At 47.0% G+C, this 22,654-nt stretch overlaps 1 protein-coding gene across 3 annotated transcripts in view; it reads left to right on the top strand.

Annotated features, from left to right (window-relative positions):
• Positions 1-22,654, top strand: part of CACNA1E (calcium voltage-gated channel subunit alpha1 E) — a 265,342-nt gene that overhangs the window by 39,406 nt on the left and 203,282 nt on the right. The gene's annotated exons all lie outside the window — the stretch shown is intronic.

Genomic DNA, 22,654 nt, shown 5'->3' with positions numbered 1-22,654 from the left:
TGCCTCACCAGGTCTTGTGATAAGAAAATAGAATGATGACGATGCGGATGCTGCTGGCGACGGCTCCCAGTTTTCCAGGATCCCACATGTCCTCCTGTAGGTGGAAGCCCTCAAATGCCATCTCAGCACTTCCGTGTATCGTTTTTAATATAGAAACAAAGAGCAAGGCGTCTCCATTTCACACGGGGGAAACCAGAGCTCAGAGGCTCGGCCACACGCTCAAGGCCAAGCAGTTACTAAGGGGAGGGATCAGCGTTTTAATTCTGTTCCCAACAATTCGAAAGCCCATGCTGTATCCGCTGTGTAGCCACCTCAGCAAAAGTGCTTTGAAAGACAAGGAGGCAAAATACGAAATCCGGGAGCAGTCAGAGCTTCCCCCGTGACAGGGATGTTATGAAGATAAATGTTAAACTACACATAAAGCACCCGAGTGCCTTCGACAAAAGGTGTAGAAAAATGAAAAGTAAGGTTCTGTAGACTTCGTTCCGAATAGTCATTTATCTCCATAAAATCTGCAGACTTCAGAAACAAGTTGCATTGCAACCTTTTGCAAATCTCAGAACTGTGGTGAATTTAAAAATTTTCATTCGTTGTCATTTTGTGTCAAGACAGAAGTTGATGACAAGTTGAGCGTAGGACATGTCTTAGTTCTTTTTAGTAGTGTATCTAATTTGATCCGAACTAGTCAAGTCCTTCTACAGTTACCAATAACAACAAAGACATTAAGAGGAAAAGTTGAAACGAAGGCCTTCATTGTTAACCTCATCAACAGTGAAAATAATACGCTTCCCAGGTTCTCCCACCCCTCCCTTTTTTTTTGGTCTCCCCCTTCTTTGTCTTCTGACCGCACTTCACACAGGGGTTAGGAGGGGTGGAGATGTTACAGAGGAAGGCTGGAGAGAATGTCCCTTTCCCCCAGGAGGAATGTCTGATCAGAGGCCCTGCACAGCGCTCTCCGGCCATCGCTCTAAGGAGAGCTAACAGGAGACACTGAGCTCTGATGTGCTCATCCTTGTCATTTCCTTCCGTCTCGGCTGCCATTCTTCTGTCAGGACCCTGGGCCTTGATAACAGAATGGTTAGGAGAAGAACTCAAGGTCGTGGCTTTTCTTCCTGGCCTCAAACTCTGGGACAGTGACTGGGAGGCAGAGTGACAGGTGTGGCTGCTTCCCACTTCAGATGGCGTTTGCAATTAAGAATTGTGATGTAGGTCACTGCGGGGGTCCCACGCATCTCCCCCGCCACCACCACCACCACCCGTCTGGGGCCAGGCTGGTCCTTGGGGAGTCGTTCCTTAGTGCAGGACCAAATGAATGGGCAAGGGGGACCTGAACTGGATTGGAACTGGTTTGGGGTGCCTTTGCTATTGAGTCAAAATTCTGGGTGTGGGGGTTGACCAGAGTGATGTAGCTTGCAGCCCCGCCCACTCAGGGCCAAGCCTGCCTAGCACCCATATGTGAAACTTTGAATATGGGGTGGGGAAGACATGGGGGGAGTCAGGAGAGGGCAGGCAGAAGGGAGGAGAGAGGCAGCCAATGACAGCTGAGTACCCCCTGTGCGCCACACTTCATGCTGATGACGAGGGATACAGCCCTGCACAGCGGTAGCGCTTCTGTGGTCTTGGCGCTTGCTGTCCAGCACAGAAGACAGATGTTAAATGAAACTTAAATTTACTGGTGTATAAAGGACCATGAGAAGTGTTAGAGGATTTTAAATTGGGCCTTAACCTAATCTGAGGGAGGAGGATCAAGATATGGATGTTGAGACCTAGAGATTGAGTAGCATCTGGTTAAAAAACAGAAACAGAAGAGGGAAGGGGACAGGGTGAGGGGAGTTGAGGTAGAGGGCAGGGCCCGTGTGAAGGGTGGCGATGGGAGAGGGCACCTCAGGCCTGGGGAACACATGGAAGGCAGTGACTAGGGGAGGTTGGAGAGGGAGGAGGGGCCACATCACTGGGGCCTCATTGGCACCACCAAGGATGGTCCCTGGGAGGCCATTGAAACAGGGAAGTGGACAGATTTGCAGAAATGAATGGGGATGGGGTCCTGTGTACTGAAAGAAGCTAGAACAATTTCCCTGAACGATTCTGATTCTGCTCAGAATTAGGTACATAGGGTTAATGTCCTCTAGGCTTCCATCTTTTCTCTCTTGCCTTCTCCTTCCAATATTGGCCCTCAACTATAATTTTGTTTAACCAATTGGAGCTGGGCCAGACCCCAGTCTGTAGACCTTATAATCTCACCCATTATGTGCTGAAGATCTGCTAATGCTGCCCAGAGCCAAGACAGCGTCCTGCCTTCTGGGTTCACACCCTGAGCAGCTCCTACTGAGTCACACAATGGGTAAGAACTGATGAGTGCGTGGGCTTCTTTTTTTTTTATGTTCAGCAGAGAAATTATTTTAAAAATGCTTTGCTGAGAACACTGCTCTGTGATTATTATTTTTCTGATAGAAGATCAAGCCCACCCACATGTTTGTTTATGGGCTGTGTCTCTTTCTCTGTTCTCGAAGCCCATGGCACATTATGATGATGAGCCTGAATCCTAACTGAACCCTGGTTAATAATCACCATGGATATAGCATTTTGTGATTTAGGGGACCCTCCCAAGGAGAGCTCCAAGTGCTCTGAAATTCACCTCCACCCACTCTTCATTTGAAGAACGGGACATAGAGCAGGGGTGGGGAACCTTTGTTCTGCCACAGGCCATTTGGGTAATTATAACATCAGTCTCAGGCCATACAGAATTACCAACTTAAAAATTAGCCTGCTGTATTTGGTCAAACATTTCATTAGCTCACCCCGAATGCCTTGGCAGGGCCAGACCAAATGATTTTTCGGGCTGCAGGCCTGACATTCCCCAACCCTGCCGTAGACTTTTGTCTATTAGAGTGACATTGACATCCAGCCCCTCTTCTCCACAAACAAATCTGTTCGGGGTGGGTTCTTCGTATTGGGAATCCGATAGACTGACCTGAAAGCAAACTGAAGCTAAGCACCAAGAAGTCACCCAGGCATTCAGATTTGAAAACCACAGACAGAATGTTCAAGCAGGAATGTACCTAAAGAGTCACCTTGGTATATTCCAGTGGCTTGCAGTGTGTGGGCCGTGGAACTCTGGAGCCCCCTGAGCAGTGGGTGTGCAGACCCGTGGCCACGCCCAGAATTGGCTGTTTCCTGAATAATGTTTCCCATAAATGTGTGCCACAGTGTCATTTTTCTAAAGTGTGTGGGTGCCATTTTGTTTTGTAAACTATAAATACACTTAAAAGCATTATTGAATAACAGTAGCTTTTTCCTTTTTCATTTCATCAAGCATACTGACTAAATTAATCATTTGAACTTTGTAGACAAGCAGACCCAAATTTATATGTCTGCTCTGCTGTCTACCAGCTCTGTGGTTCAAGGCAAGTGACCCAGCCTCTGTAAGCCTCAACGTCCTCCTATCAAGAAAAGCGGGGTAGGAGTTAGTGGTGGGTAATAACATCTATTTAGCGAAGTTGTATGCGACTGCATTAATGAAATAACTCCTTTAGGGGGTAGAATGGGTCCTGGATTTTGTCAGTTTAAGGTATACAACATAGTTAAAAAGGGAGCCTCACACTTGAAGAGATAAGAACCGCTGGTCCAGGTTGGCCCATTGTTATAGATGGGGGGCTGAGATGCAACGAGGGGTTTAGGGGCTTGAGTGCCAGTGTAAGCCTGGTACTTGTCCCTGGTTGGAAGGCCACTGCCAGTGGCTCAGCCTGATTTTAGTTAGCTTACCAGTCTCTGGCATTTGGTCTGGGTAGGTGTGGTGGGATAGGAGAAGTCAGATGCCGTGCATACACTCTTGAAGGGAATGGTCTGATTGGAGGAGAATATAGTATATATGACACAAGGCAGCTGGACACAACGGGTCAGGACATAGTTTAGTTCTGGGTTGGGTGCTCTGGTCTCCAGGAGTGGCTGGAAGGGAAGGATGTGAATTGGGCCAGTGACACCCGATCTCTGTCCAAGGTCAGGTATCCCAGGGTCAGCCTTTTCCATCTTTGTCTTTACCACCGACCAGAAATGGCTTCGTGGATAGCTAATTCTCTTCCAGTGGTTGCTTGCAACTTCTTTCCTTGACCCTGTGTGTATATACACCTTGTCTTGTCCCAACAGAAAATATATCTTTTTTTCAAGCTTTTTCAGTCTGAATAGAGACCTTGATTTGGTGATTGCTGTTTATAAAATATCCATGTTGGCCTGGGTGTCAGTGCTGGTTAACATCTGTCCAACTCCAAACAGAGGATCGGAGCCAGTTTCTGAGGGAAAACCAGCCTTTCAGTTTACAGATGTCTCTCTCATCCTTAGTTTGCACAGAGAAGGTTGAGAAGTGACATACATGCTTCATTACTGAGCACTATGTTGTATACCTTAAACTGACAAAGTATTGTATGTCAACTGTAATTGAAAAATAAAATGTAAAGGATGAGCAAATACATTCTTTGAGTTATTCTAAGCTCCACAGAGATTTTTGGTATAACTGGGATGAGGTCGCTGTTCCTGTATTTTTTTTATCTGTTGTTACTTGCTGTGAGTCATACTAGTTTCTAGAATGTACTGAATCTTGGACGGGCTTCCGGGTCCCGGAATCATTTCATATTTGATCTGTATTCATAGCTCTTGCTTTACTTAGAATATAGGTTTCAAATGGTAGCTGAATAACTCTATTCACCTAATGATCACAATCTCCTAATAATCATAAAGCAGGTCTGTACCTAATAAGTCACACAGTAATTGGCTATGAACACTAACAGTGCCAGGCTCATGTGTGTGCCTTCTTTTTCTCTTGGAACCCTTTTTAAAACTGTCTCCCCAGCTCTGGTTTTAAATTTACCTATTTCAAAAAATCAGCCCATTTTATTTCCTCTCTAGTTCCTGTTTACTTCCCATCCATTCATCCTTACATAATCAAAATTCCACGATACTTCTGTTTTGTGGTGTGTTGCTTTCCAGTTACACATCTGAATCTTGTTCTTTTGAGAGAGCATAACACGTTAATATTTATTGTAATAAATGGATCTGTGCTTTCATTTCTATAATGTTTGCTATTCATTAGACCTTATTTTGTTTTTTTTTCTTTTCCTTATTTTTTCTGTATTAATTAGAATCTTATAAATAAAATTCTTATAATAGCCAACCAAATTATTAAATTCTGTCAAGACAGTACTTTTCCTCTGTTTCATTTTCCATACCCTCTCCACTCCCTTGTAGGCTTGTAAACATGCATACATACGAAGCACTAAACTTGATGCTGAATTTATAGTGGGTTTTTCATGCATATTTTATAACAGACAGTCAGACGCCCTCACTTCCGCTGAGACATCGTGTGTTGTAGAAGCAAGCCCACCTAGACCAGAATTGATCAAGGCCTGGTCCTTACTGGCGGCATGATGTAGGCTAGTCCGCCTGACCTTCCTAGACAGCAATAGGAGCCTTCCAGAGGGTTCAGGAGATCGAGTGGAATGGCATATGTGAGAGTCTGGTACCTTCCCACTGCTGGCACCTTTCCCTGTCTGCCTTTCCCTGTGCCTTCTACTCCTAGGAGAAGGAATCATGGGGACAGCGAGGAAGTTGGCTGCATTCAGGCCCTGGTGCTGCAGAGGAGGCGCCATGAAAGTTTCATAGTGCTCCTGGGAGCTGCTGGGCTGCAGAGGGGAGGTGGAAGAGACGAGAGAGAATAAGAAATAAGAATAAGAATAAAAATGTTCCGGTTCTTGAAGAAGAGGGCACAGGTTCATGGTATGTTCTGTCCCTGTGTGTGCCTGCCAAGGGGTCATTTATATGTTCCTGCCTGAGGCTGCGTCCAAGTTCAGCTGCGCCTATATTTTCATCTGTCTCCTTCATACCAGACGTTAATTATCGCAAGGGGAACTCTCCAATGCAAACAGCGCGGCATTTGTGTTTCCTTAGCAGCTTTCTCTCTGTGTCAGTGATTTCATTCAAAGGATTTAAAAGCTGCTGCCTTCCTTTGGAGAGACCAGAGCTTGTTTCTATGAACTGGATTCAAGCCTGGATTCCCCTGCCTCCCTGTAAACTGCTTGGAGGGCATCCCCAACCCCAGCCCTGACCGGTTTGGTCTTGTCTTAACCCAATCCTATGACTTTACTGGGGCTAAACTCCCCCAGGTCATCAGTTCTGGAATGCAAGTCCTGGGCCTGGATGGACACTGGAAAATGAATTTGCCACAAGGACAGCAAGTCAGCCCCTATTTTACTCCTGATCCTGAAGCACAGAGAGAAAGAAAATAGCCTCCTCTGACTCATGTGGGATGTGGGGAACACACTGCCCTCCCTCCACAGCCCTAATCCAGGCACTCCACTCATGGCACCCCTTCTCCACCCTCCACCTCGCCAGTCTCTGCTGCTCTGGGAACTCAGTACCCACATACACACTGTAGACTGAGTCATGATCTACATTGTTATTCCTGCTACATGGACTCGGGACTGGGAAGCACCTGGGCAGAGGAGGAGGGAAACAGGAATACCACGCTTAAGCTGGGTCCCTGATTCCCAGACACCCCCCTCCCCACCTCCATCCCCCGCCAGCCTCTCCTCTGGCTCCAGGAACAGGCATGTACACACCCTTGCTTTTCACCTCCTCATTCATCCCACATTTGTTGGGCACAGAGGCAGCCCATATCCAAGATTAATTATCCAAATAACTTAGAGGAGGCGATTTCCTTTCTCTTTGTGCTTCCTTGTTGTTGTGTTTTGTTTAAAATAAATGAAGTATTAATACTGCCAATTGTCAGGTTGGCACGGATCCCTTTTCCTTCAATCAATTGCTCTTCCCCTGCATACCTCCTCCCGGACAATTAGCAAAGTGTTTGGTCTTTGGTTTGGATGAATAATTGATTCAGCAGCTTTGTGAATGATTCATAGCCCATATGGTGGGGCAACAGGATACGTGTGTGTGTGTGTGTGTGTGTGTGTGTGTGTGTGTGTGTATGTGTATGTCCAGCACCTCCTACAAAAGGACAGAGGCTTCTCCCTGACTCGGTGGAGGGGCAGAGCAGATGACACGTGGCCTTTCTCTCCAGATTCTCTCAAGGGTGAGAGGGTTGAAAATTTTCCCAGGAAAGCAAGGTTCTCTCGGGGTGTCTGCATTTCAGTCCTTCTGGATCCATGGTTCTGTTTTTGGTCAGACTAATCAATGAATTGGAATTTATTGTAGCTCTTGGCCTTCCCCAAGATGGATGGCTAACTTGAGTCTCAAAATACTTACATTCCGTTACATCAGAGTATTTTAAATCTTCCTAGTCAGGGGACATTTTAATCTTAACCTAGGATCTTAACCTAGATACTCCCCACTACTACACTAATTTAATTTCCTTGTCGATCTCCTTCACTGGAGACGGGGCATACCTGGTTACTAGTCATTTTATAGTTCTTCTCAATCTTTCAAAACTTATTAAATACTTGTGTGCATGTGACATGGAACTGATACTTAACTTGTACAAATCTTCTCACTGTTAGTCATTTTGTAGGGAAAAATTGGTCACATTGTAAGGGGAAAAACTCCTCAACATGCCCCGAGTTTTGGAGGCCAGCTAAGAAGAAACAGTTCTGTTACCTGAACGGAGTTCATTATCTTTTAAGCCATCAGACTCTACATGTTGTTCTAGGGAGTGGAGACAGAGGCAGAGGATGAGTAAAATGCAAAACTCTGATGGTGATAGGCAGAGTTTTTTCCTGAAAGTCATAAAGATATTTCCCTATATTTTCTAGTACAATTTTAAAATTATGTTTGTCATGTTTTGGTCCTAATCCTTCTTGAATTTTTGTGTGTTATGTGAGGTATTCAGTCTATTCAGCCATTTTTAAAATTTTCAGTTACTGAAATTTTTGTTTGCACTATCTCTAGCTAATTTTTCTAAATGTTTGCAATATTCTCACACTCTCCCCTAAGCTAGTAATTACATGTATTCATTTTCCTTGAGTGTAAGTTCTTTGTTGAGTTTATTTCCTCTCTGTGGTATTTATTCCCTCCAGGGTTTGGCGATTCTTGATTGCAACGTCATCTGTCATATCTGCCTGTGCAAACAGCTTGAAGGGACATTAGACTCTGAGTTTAACAGTGTGGTGAGAGCGTAGGAGGAGTGAGACCAACTGCTGGATGGGTCATTTTGACAGCCAGCTGCCTGTTCCTCTCAGGCATAGAATGGCACAAAGGGCATTGCCCACATTTTCACCCAACATCCAGGCCCATTGCTCCATCGTATAGGCAGATGGTCCTTTATTGCTGCCTGGTCCAAGGAGGTAAGGGGAAGGAGATACGGAGGAGAGAGTAAAGGGCTTGCTTGATCTTTCTGTTACCCAAGCTGTCACCCTGTTGGTCACCCCTGGATCCCTCTGGATCCCAGGTACATCATCTGCAGACGGGAGCACTCATGGGGTCAGCCTACTTTCATGGCGGTCACATCCTCCATGGGGGCTGGGAGCTGGGATCTGGGATTTCCCTCTAAAATCAGATTGCATCCACCTTCTGTCCCGAAAGCATTCATCACAACCTCTAGTCTACCTATGGTTTGTTTCCGTCTTGCTTCCCAGAGTGGTTATTGTATTTGTATTTGTAAAGTGGTTTCTAGGCATTTGAAGGAGAAGAGGCCACAGCATGTCTGCCTGTCCGAGAGAGAGGTTGGGGCACCTTCTAAACTCGCTGAGCCTCAGTTTTCTCATGTTCAGAATGAGATGATGATGGTGGTGGTAGTGATGGTAGTGGTGATACTTAGCTAATATTTGAAAGTACAGTATGTGTCAGGCATTATTCTCTAAGTTCACACTTTATGTGTGTGAACTCATCTAATTTCTCAGCAGCCCAATGATATTTATTGTTATTGCCATTTTGTAGATGAAGAAACTGAGGCACAGAGAAGTTAAGAAATTTACTAAAATAATCGGCAACCTATTTCAAGGGTTAGTTTGAGGATTGTTGAATTAATATATGTAAAACAGTTAACATGGTGATTGAAAAGTATTCAAACCACAAAAAGCTCGGCCACTATAGCTCAGTTGGTTGAGTGACGTCCCATGCACCAAGAGCTTGCCGGTTCCATCCAGTCAAGGCACATGCCCGGGTTGTGAGCTCAGTCCCCAGTAGGGGGCATGCAGGAGGCAGCCAATCAATGTTTCTCTCTCATGGATATTTCTATCTTTCTCTCCCCCTCAAATCAATAAAAGCATGTTAAAACACAGACACATACACACATAGGACAGCTTTTATTCTTCACAGAACCAAAAACAGGGCTGGCTGGTAACAAGCACTAATAAGTCTGTGGTGAATGAATGAATGAATGAAAAGACACACGTGGTCTGCAGAAGGTCATGTAGAAGTCGTTGGAGGTTTTCTTATGTGATAACAATAACTGTGGGTTCCTGGACATCACCCACTTGGTTTCCACTATGCCAGCTCAACGTTTCAGATGTTTAGGTATTGGGTTTCTGGTCCTTGAAAACATTTTAACTTTTTCTGCTTTGTCATGTGGTATGATCGCAAATAACTTAGCTAATAAGTTTTTAAACATCAGCAGCTGGTAATTTTTTATGTTCAGAGTACTGAACAAGATACTGATTTCCCGGGAACTTACACTGTAATTTCCATATACATATACATGTACATATACATTGCATACACATTTACATGGACTGAATGAGAAAAAGTTTCTTCATTCAGTGTTGCTGTGTTGAAAACCAGCATCCAGCACAATGCGTGGTACAGAGCAGGCGTTGGATAAATTCCTGCTGAGTAAATGAGCAGACACATCTATGTAAATTAGAATGCAAGTCTTTGCCTTCATGGGACCCCTAATCTAATGGGAGACAGAGACTTGTAAGAAGTGATTGGAATGCACCACAGTGATTTTCTGTAGTTTGTATCCTGGGAGCATGGAGGAAGGAGAGGGTGACTGTGTTTTGGGGAGAAAATATCACAGGGGAAATTATGTTTGTTTAAGTTGGGTCTTGAAGATGGGTAAGGGGTTGCCATGGAGACTGTGAGAAAGGACATTCAATTGGGGAAAGGGGAGGATGTCACCCGATATAAAGCCAAGTGAATTGCAAAATCCTGAGAATCTACAATGTGAAATGTGCTCAGTGATATATCATGTTAATCTGAAAAGGCTTCTGTTGAATTTTGAGAAAAGATCTTGCAGAAAATGGTAACCATGGATGTTCAAAATGCAACGTGATTACAAAACACTTTGCTTAAAGCCCTCCTGTCGTTGGCTATTGTCTGTGGCAGAATGCAGGAGCCATTCAAGAGCCTTCCTGCTTGACCACATGCAACCTGCTCTCTAACTGCACTGGGTGACATTCTTTGAATTCTGTGCTAGTTCATGCCTCCTTCCTTTCAAACATGCTTTTTAGCTTTGCCATCCCTTTGGCTAATTCATTTCCCTCCACCTTTCCTTTCTCCCTGACCAGGCTCACTCCCAACTTCACTGCCACCATTGCCTAGTATCTCCTTCACGAGACGGGTTGCTTGCTGGGGGCCTCGAGGACAGGGGTTCTCTATCTTATTCTTATTTGACCTCCTCGTGTGCCTGGCCCTTAGTAGCAAATATTGTTGCAAAACAGATGAAGGACTGAGCAAGCTAATGAACGCATTGATAAATGGCAGGTATGAAAGAATATAAGAAGGCTGGCAAAATACTTCAAGGATGTTCTTAAGGCCCAGTGGAGAAATGCCAGGTTGATGCAGTCTTCCTCCAAGGGTCACCCTCATGGGAGGAAGAATAGACCACCCCCAGGCTCCTTCTCCTTTCCCCAACGTTCCCCTTAACATTCCCAATGCTGCACATGAGCCCTTCAATCCCACGCATCCTACAGTGTCTCAGTCCCACAGTCCCACCAGTACTTCCCTTGAGCAGAGGAAAAGCAACCTAAAAAAAACGGATAAGCTTTCCCCCTAGTTAATAGAAATCCTTTCTCTGAAGGCTTAACCTCTGAATATTATATATAAAACCATTACATTACTGTTAATACTTCTTTTCACCAGGAGATAGACCCAGAGTCTAGACTTGGCTCTCGGTGGCCACAGGTAAGAAGCGGTGTACAGTGAAGCTGTTATGTGATCTGAGACCTGACCTTAAACTAGGACAAAGGTGAAAATGGAAACCAGAATCTCTGATTTCAGGACCTCATTCTTACAACAAATAAAAATGTTTCCCAGCTAGTCCCTGTTTGGTCTCTATCCTCCTTATCATGACCATCAATAGATACTCAGTGGACACCTACTATTTGGATGTGATATCCTGCTGTGTGGTGGTGGGACAGTGCACAGGCCGAGCCTGTGGACAATGTGGGAGGAGGGTCTGTCTTCACAAAACCCACATCAGCGCAACCACGCTTCCTATGTACTTTGTCGAGTTGGATCTTAAATTTTTTTTTTCAATTACAGTTGACATACAGTATTATATCAGTTTCAAGTATACAGCACAGTGGTTAGACCTTTATATAACTTACAGTGTTATCACCTGGATTAGTCTGGGGCCCATCTGACACCATATATAGTTAATACAATATTATTGGCTATATTCCCTATGCTGTACTTTAAATCCTGGTGGTTATTTTTATAACTGCCAATTTATACTTCTTAATCCCTTCACCTGGAATACAATACAACAAAGATAGAGGTCTTTGATTAAGTGCCTCATCCTCAGGAACTTCCTGTACTTGCACCTGATTTCTCCTATGTTCATGGCCATAATCGCCATCCTTGAAGGCAAATGCTGCATTGTATGACTTTATTTATATCGGTAGCGTTATGCCCTGTGTGCCTAGCACTCAGTATCATCCAGCAATGTCTGGTGAACAAACCAGTGGATGTGTAATAGATGTGAAAAGGGGAAGAATTTAGGAAGGCAGGCAGATATTTCAAGAATGTTTGTAAGGTCTTAAGTGTCCTAAGATTTAACATGGTTTTAGGCAAAATCTCATGCTTTCCATTTGGAATGGAACTGGAGCTTTAGACGCAACATTCTATTGCCGTAATGATGGCAGTTAAAGCTGCACCTTTGGAGGGAACTTATAAGGAATAGGGTTTTAGGAGCTAGAGGTGCTAGGAGTTATGAGTCTCCCAATAGGGTAGGTGGACAATGAGAGAAACAGAGAAAGGGACAGGACTTCTGGTAGCAGCGGCAGGACTGTTGAGAGCACACACAGACGTCCATGGATGCTCATCTCCCAGATTAGCTAAGAAGAGCCTAATTAGCTAATGAACAGTTCCAGTTCTGCACTCTGGGCGAGCTGCAGTGCTTAGCAGCAGCTGCAGAAGCGTGTGGACAGGCTAACACCAAGCAGAGGAACACATGCTGAGTTCTGACCCGCGAAGGCTGGTCTTTTTGAATTATCTGTCCTTAAAGGAACATCAGAGAGCATGCTTAGTAAGAAGAACAGAGAGGCCACTGGATCCTGAGAGGCTACGCAAGAGTTGGACTGCCGGGGTCAAGCTGCAGGCCAGCCACTTACTAATAGCGTGATCCTCACCTGGTCTTCCTTGCGTAGCCCTTTATACATGTGTCCAGGCCGGTCTGTGTGACTGAGAGAATATGGCAGGTGCATGCGTGTGCCTTTTGAGCTATGGTCATAAAAGACTTGCCCACTTCTGCCTTGCTCTCTTGTATCACTTGCCCTGGGGGGAGCCAGCTGCCACGTCATGAGGACACGGAATGAACCCTGGGGAACGTCATGTGGTGAGGTACAGGGCACTCCTGCCAAAGCCGGCGAGCGAGATGTCTTGGAAATCCCGAATAGTCAAGTTTTCAGAAAGTAAGTCCCCGCTGACATCTTGACAGCAAGATTCTGAGCAAGAACCATGCAGCTAAATCACTCTCAGATCCCTGGCCACTGTGTGAGATAAATGCTTATGGCTGTTTCAAGCCACTAAGTTTCGCTCTTTAGCAGTAGACAACTGAACAAAAGACATGGTAAAGACCTAGATTAAAGGATATTGTTCACAGCCCTGGCTGGGTGCCTGAGTTGATTGGAGCATCGTCCCATATACCAAAAATTTGCAGGTTCAATTCCAGGTCAGGGCACATACCTAGGTTGTAGATCCCTGGGTGTGTATGGTAGGCAACCGATTGATGTTTTCTCTCTCATATCAATGTTTTTGTTGTTTTTTCTTCTCTCTTTCATATCCTTGGGTAAGGACTAAAATAAATAAATAAAGAATATTCACAACGGACTTGATTTGATAAAAGAAACAGTCACATGCCCTTTCAATTTCTGCGGCAGAATATTTTAATGTTTCCCAAAGTAACTTCCATGGAACACTAGTCCTGCAAGATGCTCTGTAGAAAAGGGGTGTGATCCTTAGGTCATTTTGGGAAGAGCTGCACACGGATCTCCTTTGCGGAGATTCACAAACAGTCAGGGATCTGAGAAGCCCCGAATAAAGGATTCTGGATTAGCCCAATGTTTCCCAAACCTATATTACCAAGAGGTGCCTTCGGTGAAGTATCACTTGGAGAAATACTGTGGGCACCTGTAAGAAACATTATTCTCTAGCACCTATTCTCAGACTGCAGCCTGGCTCAGAGTCCCTTGCAGAGCTTCTTAAACACAGATTGCGGGGCCCCACTCCCAGAATTTCTGGTTTGGGTGAGCTGGAGTAGGGCCTGGGATTTGCATTTCTGATAAGATCTTAGGGCATGGAGCTGCTGCTGGTGTGTGCCTGTGTGTGAGGGGAGTGGACCACGCTTTGAGAAGCACTGTTTGATAGGGTTCCAGCTTTATGCAATGAGTATCTGAATGGCCAGTGAGCACAGAAGGGGGTGCTGCTAATCCTTGGCCATTGAAGAAATGCAAGTGAAAACCACAATGAGAGACCCCTTCACACCCACTAGGATGGTAATAATAAAAGAGGCAGACAGCAGCAGGTGGGGGGCAGGATTCTGGAGAAACAGACACCCTTACCCATTGCTGGCGGGAATGTCAAATGGAGCCGCCACCTTGGAGAACAGTTTGTCAGTTCCTCAATTGTTAAACATAGAGTTAACTATGTGACCGAGCTATTTCGTGTCTAAATATATCGTTAAGAGAAATGAAAATATATTTCCATACAAAAAAAATCCACTAATGCCCATAACAGCATTAATAATTGCAACAAAAAAAGGTAGCCACCCAGGTGTCCATTAGTGATCAATAAGTGAAATGTGATTTCTTATACAGTGGGATACCATTTGACAACAAAAAGGAATGAAGTGCTGATTCGTGCTATCACATGAGTGAACCGTGCACACATCATGATAAGTCAAAGATTGATCCACTTGTATCAAAAATTCACAGTCGGAAAAACCATAGAGACAGAAAGTGGAATCATGGTTACTAAGGCTGCGGGGAGGCTGAGTGGTCGGTCACTGACTGATACGGGGTTTCTTTTTGGAGTGAAGAAAATGTTCTGGAAGTAGATAGTGGCAATGGCTGGACAACTCTGTGAATATACTAAAAACCACTGAATTGCACACTTTCAATGGGAGAATTTGGTGACCGTAAACAAACTCAATGAAGCTGGTATAGAGAAGCTTGCATAGCTTATAAATTAGGATAGCAACAAAAATGCAAATATCCAACTAGAGCATCATGATAATCTACAAGGTGCTAGAAACGTGCCACATGGTGCAGTGGTTGGGCTGATGCAAACAGGACATTTAGGTGTGGAGGGCCCTTAACTCTCTCCTCTCCCTCCTTCCCCCCATGGGGATAATAGCTGTGCATTGTCTTATCGGTGTATTGTTTTATCGGGGCTCTGAGTGAGCTGTGGAAGTGGTGGCAAAGCAGCAGCTGACCCTGGCCATTATAGTCATTGAAGAGAGTACAAAGCCCACGTCTGAGCTGCCATTCACGTAGGGCAGTAAGTGACAGATAGCAATTTCAAGGGTCACCCTTCCCAGGGTTAATCGGTTTGTTTTGGTCATTGTTGTTCTTGTTTTGCGTTTTTAAAAGGCTGAAAGTCCTAAGTCAGAACAGGGGCTGTAGAGTGCATGATAATCCTCTGGAGTTCTTGTTGGGAAAGCAGAATTTTGGCCTCACCCTGTGAGGGTCAGCAATCTGCATGCTAAGCAGGCACCCAGATAATTCTCATGCAGGTGGTTCCTGGGCCCTGTTGAAAGCCTTTGAGCTTGAATAGCATCTAATTGTATTGGGAGAGTAAATTAAGTCTGCGAGCGACTGATACCAAGCCCTGGACAATGCTTACTCTAGGAAGGTGGAGAGAACACGGTTGGGGCGGAGGCTTAGCTGTACCTGAAATGTTCATATCTTTTAAAACCTGATTTGAGGCAAATACCAGGAAATGGTCACCCCATTAAATACAGGACTCTGCACTCCTGTGTACATTGTGCCTTCTATTATTTTCTGAATATCTGAAGTTTCTCAATCAGAAACGTGGACGGCTGTGTTTCCTGTGGGGCTGTGGTGCTGGCAGTGCTCTGCTGGGGGGCCCACCTGGGCCCGGCCCCACTTCTGTGCGCCTCCCACCGGCTTCTGCATGAGGGTGCCTTGGGACTGCTCCTGGCTCCACCCCGGCTGTGCTGCACAGGGCAGGAGGCAGGAACGCTGGAGCCTCAGGATAGAATTTCTGCTGACAGAACAGGAGGCATGAGCAAACCACAGCTTGCCTGCTGGGTCCCAGGAGACATCTCTAGTAGCGCGTTCCTTCCTTTTCCCTCATCCGTTTCAAGCCCCTGCCCTTCCCTGTCCAGGAGAGAGGGGTTTTTGTTTCTTGGCCAAAGGCTACCTCAGGGACCTCCCCCCTCCCCCCCATCCAGTCTCTTTCTTTGCTGTTTCCTTCAGGTGTGTTTTTCCTTGGTCCCCACTGACGTGGCTGTGCACTGGCTGATGTGCAGATGGGCTCACCAAATATATTCCAGGGTGGCTGCCTGCTGGGGGTGGGGATGAATGAAAAGCTCTCAGCTGTGAGCATCTCCCTTGTGGGGAGAGGGCTGGGCCGGATGCTGGGGAGCTGGGCTGGCCACCTCTGTGGTAGGGACCTGGGGCTCGCGGTGAGCCGTGGGAGTGCCGGGAGGCAGCGGGCTGGCCTCTGACAGTTGGGTCAATGGAGAGTCCACGTCTGGCAGATGCAAAGCTGGGGCTGAAAGGGGATGTGTGCCAAGTCATCAAGTTTAAAGCAGTCTCGGGCCAACTGGGAGGCCTGCCAGTGAGTGCCATCCCTGAGGGAGGGAGGTCTGGCGAGAGCGCTGGCCCAGAAGGAAGGGACTCGGGCTCTTGCCAACCCCTCCTCTCCCTGAACCTCTGCCCTCCTGTCTGAACGCAGGCAGTGTCCTCCGTCCACCTCCTGGCGCGAGGAGGGTAAGTTAGGGCGCACAGAAGACTGCTGACTGCAACCCTATAGATGCGCCAGGTCTTAGCCTATCAACTTCCCTCCCTCCCAACTTCCTGCTGCCCCATCTCTCTATTTCAGCCCCCAGTGGGGCTGTGCCCTCTGCTTTCTACCTCAGATAGTCTCCTTCCCCTCAGCAGGGGTTGATGACTTTCAAGGTTTCTAGTAAAGTTCCCTGAGGGATTGTTTGGGGTTCAGCATAGAAGGGGCTCTGAGTTGATGGACAACTATCATTCCATCCATTCAAGGCCAAGCACTGAGCCATCTGCTGTGGGAGATACGATGTTCCAGGCGCCTCTTCTCCAACCAAAGGAGTCTGGCGGCCAGAGCGCACTCAGCAATCCTGTTCTGCCAATCGCCCATCTCTCAGGGCATGAGATGCTGGGGAGAGGTGTTGGGCTATTATTTCAGACTCGAGGGTTGAGGGTCGGGTGTTAGCCTGGGGTCAGAAGTGGCGAGGTGTAGGTATCAGCCTCCTCAGTTTCCTGCATTCTTCATAACCAAGTTTCTCAAGCCTTGTCTGTCCTTTTAAATAAGCGACTGTTCTTCCCTTCAATGTCATCCTCCCGGCCACCAGCCCACATCCTCATCATCTCAATAACCTGGGTGATTTAATGGCTCATTGGTTGGCTTCTTTGGCTTCATCTCCTCCCCGGTTTCTGTCTGTTGACTGTCATGAAAATCTCCCTAAAGCCCCTTCCACAGCAAGACACAGCCCTGGGATGCTGTGTGTCCTGCTGTCTCGGGTCTGACCTCTTCTGCCTTCCTCAGGGGGTGATGCTGTCCCCACCGCTCACCTCTGTTCTCTTAAACACACCTTCATGACTGACTCTCACACCCCTGCTCAAGACCTCCCTTGTGCAGCCTCCCTCTCTCCGCTCTCAGCCTTCCTCCAGACACCAGCCGGTGCTTCTGCACCACAACCACACACTTCTCGAACCGGAAGGGACCTTGGAGATCCTTGAGTCCAGCTTCCCTCCAGAGGCCCCGAGAGGGGATGTCACCTGCCTGCGATACACACCAGGTAATTCCCGGACCGGGCCTCTCATTCCCTGTCCAGTGCCCCTTCTGTCACAGGTTCCTGAAGACGGGGAAGTGTTCTCACCCACAGCTAGCTGGGGTGCTGTCGTCCGCAGCAGTGGAAATACAGTGGAAGTAAATAACAGTGTTCGTGGAGGGTTTCTTATTCATTGCCTTTGCCATGCAATTAGTGCTTTATTATGGTCTGATCTCATTCTTATTGTCACTTGCACGCATTGAGCCCTTTATTATATCAGAATATAACACTGCCTTGCTCACTAATTACTTTATGCATGGAAGTCAAAACTGTCTTAAATATTTTTTATGGCCCATAGCATCTTGCACAGTTCCAGGCCTGGAGCAGAGCTCACTATCTGTTGATTCCCTGAGTTTCAAGGACAGTTCAGGCAAGGCTTACATCCGAGCTGTTAGTTGTGAGGGGACTTGCCCCCCACCCACACCACTGCTGGCTTTGCCTCGGTCCTAGATCTCAGAGCCTCGCGGTTAGCATGAGGCGCACCCTCTGTTCTCACGGCTCTTTCTTAGGGCCTTGATTGCTGCTTCCATCATGTGGCTCCTGATGAATAGAGCCTGCTTCCTCCTGGATTCTGAGCTTCTGGGGACAATAGTCTTGCTCTGTATGGCCCCTGGGTTTCTTTGGCCACAGTTTCTTGCATGTGGTTGTGCTCCATATATGGTCGTCGAATTGAATGTTATAAATAATGACACGGTTCTCACCATCGTATCCGCATGTGGTTTATCTGCACAGCCCAGGGCCAAACCCCAGGCTGGGACGAAGGCCAGGGTGGGAGGTTTGGGATGGTTTCCAGATGGGCAGAGACAGATGTACGTCCCTGAATGTGTCTCTAACTGCCTCTCAAAGTCAAATAGACAATAAATTACTTTGGTTTTATCCACCATGGTTAGTTGGCTAGGTCTCTTTGTCCCTCCATCAGCCCAGATAGAGAAAAGAGGACATTTGAATTGCCTGCTCTGTGGCACAGAGAATGAGGCACGTTCCCAGGTAACTGGGTGCAGGCAGCATTTTTCCAGGCTCCCAAGCTGAAATGGTCTGGGCAGGAGAGGTGTGTTTTGGAGGAAGCAGACAGGAGGATTCCAACTCTAAGAGCAGGAAGGTCCAATCTCATTTTATGAATGAAGAAATGGAGGTCCAAAGAAAGAAAGGCCGCCTACACCCTAGGGCAGCCCGAAGCCAGTCTCAGGAGGCAAAGGGGTGGGGTAGGGGCCAGCAGAAGGAGCTCCGAGCGTGGGGCCAGCGCTCTGGCTGACTGGCATGGCTTTCCTCGCCACCGCAGCTCTACCAGGTCATTAGGAGAAATATCCTAACTGGATTGTCAGGCTGTGCTGTGGAGGCACCATGAAGGGAACAAGTCAATAGATACGAATAGGAATGTAGGGATCAGAGAGGGGCCAGAGAGAAAGGGGGAAGAAGTGCTGAGGGAGAGGAGTTGGGATATTTGCTTCTGCTTTAGGAAGCTTCTCTCTGTATAGAGGAACAAGTAAGAATAAGAGACGGCCAGGATCATGCCACAGGTCATTAGGGGTCAGGAGTCAGGAGTCAGGTCAGGGTAGAAAGGTGTAGATACAGCAGCTCACCTCCAGGCTGCTTCCAGATTCACTCATCTCTTTTCCTTAAAATGGTATTGCCTCAGTTTTAGAACTTTCTGGAAATTTCTGGGCGTGAACTCTCCAAAGTGGGAGGAAGGAAAAGGGGAAACGACCCTTGGGTTTCCATCATAGTAGCTGGAGTCTTGTGGGGCTGGACATGTGTCTTCTTGGGGGGGAAGGAGAGAGTAGCCATGCTCAGTTCACAAAATCTCTAAATAAATGATTAAATGATAAGTTGTTAAGTCCTGAATGAAGACTTCATAATTGAATAACTCAAGAGCCAGGTGGCAGAGCTATGACTTCCCAGCAATGCAGATGGAAGGACTGGTGTTTTCATGGCTTAACTGCAGTGATTCGCAATAGTAGAAGGATGGAGTCCAGCGGAAAGGCAGTAACAGTACACGTGCTCTCTTGACTTCATGCCCCACGTAAGTGATGTGCTCATTGAAGGTGCCAGGCTGTATGAGGATCCTGACCATCTGGAATGCCCTCAGGGGAGGTGTCACAACAGTGCGGAGCTCTGTTGACTGGTTTTTAAGTGCTTATTAATAAACTAGAGGACCGTGGGGTCCCTCAGCCTGGCCTGCGCCCTCTCGCAATCCGGGACCCCTCAGGGGATGTCGGACTGCCGGTTTTGGCGCAGGGATCCTGGCCCTGCTACCGCTGCTTGTTAGCGTTGCCGTAGAGGCGGGAGAGGCTTGTGCCGCTGCAGCTGTGCTTGCCAGCAGTGAGCCTGGCGTTTGGAGCCCATTGGTCAGCTGAGCGGCGCTCCCGCTGTGGGAGCGCACTGACCACCAGGGGGCAGCTCCTGCATTGAGTGTCTGACCGCTGGTGGTCAGTGTGTGTCATAGCGACTGGTCGACTGGTCGTTCGGTTGCTTAGGCTTGTATATATATATCAGTGTGTGTCATAGCGACTGGTCGACTGGTCGTTCGGTTGCTTAGGCTTGTAGATAGATAGATAGATAGATAGATAGATAGATAGATAGATAGATAGCAAAAAGTCCCCTGTGAAAAGTTCAGGGGACACAAAGATGGAAGACACAGCCTTTTCCTGTAGGATGCAGGGTCTAGGGAAATGAGATAAGAATCCAGCCATTGCAACCAGGGCAAAATGCTGTAAGGAGGACAGTACAAGGTGCTCAGGAGTGTGAGGGAGGAGGCATCTGGATCCCCACGAAGGAGTCTGGGAAGAGGCCACTTTCCCTGCTGCTTGAGCAGAGACTTGTTCAGAAGGGCTCTCCTGATTGTGTGCTGGGCAGGAAATGAAAGCCACAGAGAAGGAACACAGGCGAAGCACAGAGGCCAGAGCAGACACGCTGTATTTGGAGAATGGCGTGTATGTTGCCTGCAGGGCTGGGAGTAGGGAGCCTATGAGAGGGTGGTTCCAGAGGTAGCTGAACAGGCCAGTGGGAACATCAGGGTCTTGTGCACCATGGAAACATAAAGTAATGGAGCAGTGGTTCTCAACCTTTCTAATGCCGCAACCCTTTAGTACAGTTCCTCATGTTGTGGTGACCCCCAACCATAAAAGTATTTTCGTTGCTACTTCATAACTGTAATTTTGCTATTGTTATGAATCGTAATGTAAATATCTGTGTTTTCCAATGGTCTTAGGCGACCCTGCTAGTGGTTCTCCGCTGCTGTAGAGCATAAGACCATTGGAAAACACAGATATTTACATTACAATTCATTAATAGTAGCAAAATTACAGTTATGAAGTAGCAACGAAAATAATTTTATGGTTGGGGATCACCACAACATGAGGAACTGTACTAAAGGGTGGCGGCATTAGGAAGGTTGAGAACCACTGCAATAGAGGGTTTAAAGCAAGAGAGTGTTTGCCCAACCAGTGTAGCTCAGTGTTTGAGCATCAACCTCTGCACCAAGAGATCGCTGGTTCGATTGCTGGTCGGGGCACATGCCTGGGTTTTGGGGAGGCAGCCAATCGATGTTCTCTCCCATCGACTCTTCTATCTCCCTTTCCCTTCCTCTCTCTCTCTCAAAAAAAAAAAAGTCAATAAAAATTATTATTATTATTTTTTAAAGCAAGAGAGTGGTAGACTCCCTGGATAGAGAGACTTCCCAACTCTCAGAGGCTTGGATTCCTATTGTGGTGCATGTGTAGGCGGGATGATGATTAGAGACGAAACAGGGAGACTGGAGCTCAAGGGCCAATTAGGGCACTACCCTTTACATGTCTTACTGTCTAGGAAAAGATGAAGTTGTGAACATGGCTTATGTCAGTGGGACCAGAGAGGAGGGGACAGATATAATTTAGGGATCTTTAAATCGGAGGATGAAGCAGAAGGAAGAATCAAAGATGAATCTCAGTTTGGTGATCCACCAAACTGGGAGAGAACGCATGGAATGGGGAGCAGTCTGGAGAGGGGCGCGAGGAGGATCCTGTCTTTATTGGGTGGGACCAGTGGGTGTGGAGCCCAGCACAGGGGTCGGTGTGGACATCTGTGGTGTGGTTGGTGGTTGAAATCGTAGACCTGGGTCAGACCTGGTCTAGAGAAGAGGCCCAGCAGAGATTCAGGGGACTAAGACCTGGGCCACCTGGGAGCCAGGCTGCAAGGCAGCAGGCAGAGGGGGAGGCAGATGAGTGGAGACCATTAGCAGGGAAATGAAGGAAGAGTTTCCAGAGGGAAATGGTTCACGGGGTCAGATGGTGGCATTTGCTTGAGGAACTGACCTTTTCTGCTCTCTCGCCAGAAATCAGTGCCTTTTCCGTGCAGCAGGCGGTAATGTACAGGGCCCTGCCCCTCTGCACCAAGTGTTTTTGCTTCTGTCTTAGATTCCCTACCTAAAGTTCATCCGGTTTTAGGCTTTCGGCAAGATCAGAGAACCATCGGCCTGGGGGCAGTTTGTACCAAGAGGCAGAGGGTCCCGGTGGGAGGGATCCATGCCTTAATCTTAGCCACTCAATCTGAGCTCCTTGGAAGGCAAGCTTTGTTTTTACATAAATAGCAAGTATTATTATTATTACATCATCACACTGTTTCAGAGCCAAACACTGAAGTCCTCGATACTGTAGTATTTATTTCCCTGGGCTTTTTGGAGGGGTGGAGAGGAATGGGACATTTAGGTTGCTAAGTGATTGTGCTTCTAAAAATAATGAAATTTCCCAGTAGTTCTCTTTCCTTCTCCTTTTTTTTTTCTTTTTTTCTTTTTTGGTTAGAGTGAGATGATGCCAAGGTCAAGTTATGGCAGACAGGCTTTGTCTCCGTGGCCTCAGGGAGGCCTGTTGGGAAGGGTGGGAGAACCGCTCCTCCTTACCCACACACCCTTAGGGCTCACTACTTTTGGAAATTGCTGGAAAATCTGGGCCTCCCTCTGCCTGAATTGAAATGCCTAGTGAGGTAGTCAGCCCAGTGGTTGCTATGGTGATGGTAGGTGGGTGGGGGGAGGTGGTGATGCAGTATTTGGCTGGTGTGGCTGAGGTCCCCCATGCAGGATGCTTGGAGCCCAGGCTCCTGACGCTGTGGACTGTTTAGGATTCCAGAGGGTCACTGGCTGCCGGGTTGAAACCTTCAGACAGCCAGCTGAATCCTCCATTGTTGAATATGCACCTCACAGGCCATTTGGACTGGTGTTCAGGAGATTAGGAGCTTCACAGTGACCTTGTTGGGGAA

The sequence above is a fragment of the Plecotus auritus genome (genome assembly GCF_963455305.1).
Source record: "Plecotus auritus genome assembly, chromosome: 12".
Lineage (NCBI taxonomy): Eukaryota > Metazoa > Chordata > Mammalia > Chiroptera > Vespertilionidae > Plecotus > Plecotus auritus.
The sequence above is the reverse complement of the archived record's forward strand: the minus strand, read 5'-3'. Positions and strand labels throughout refer to the sequence as shown.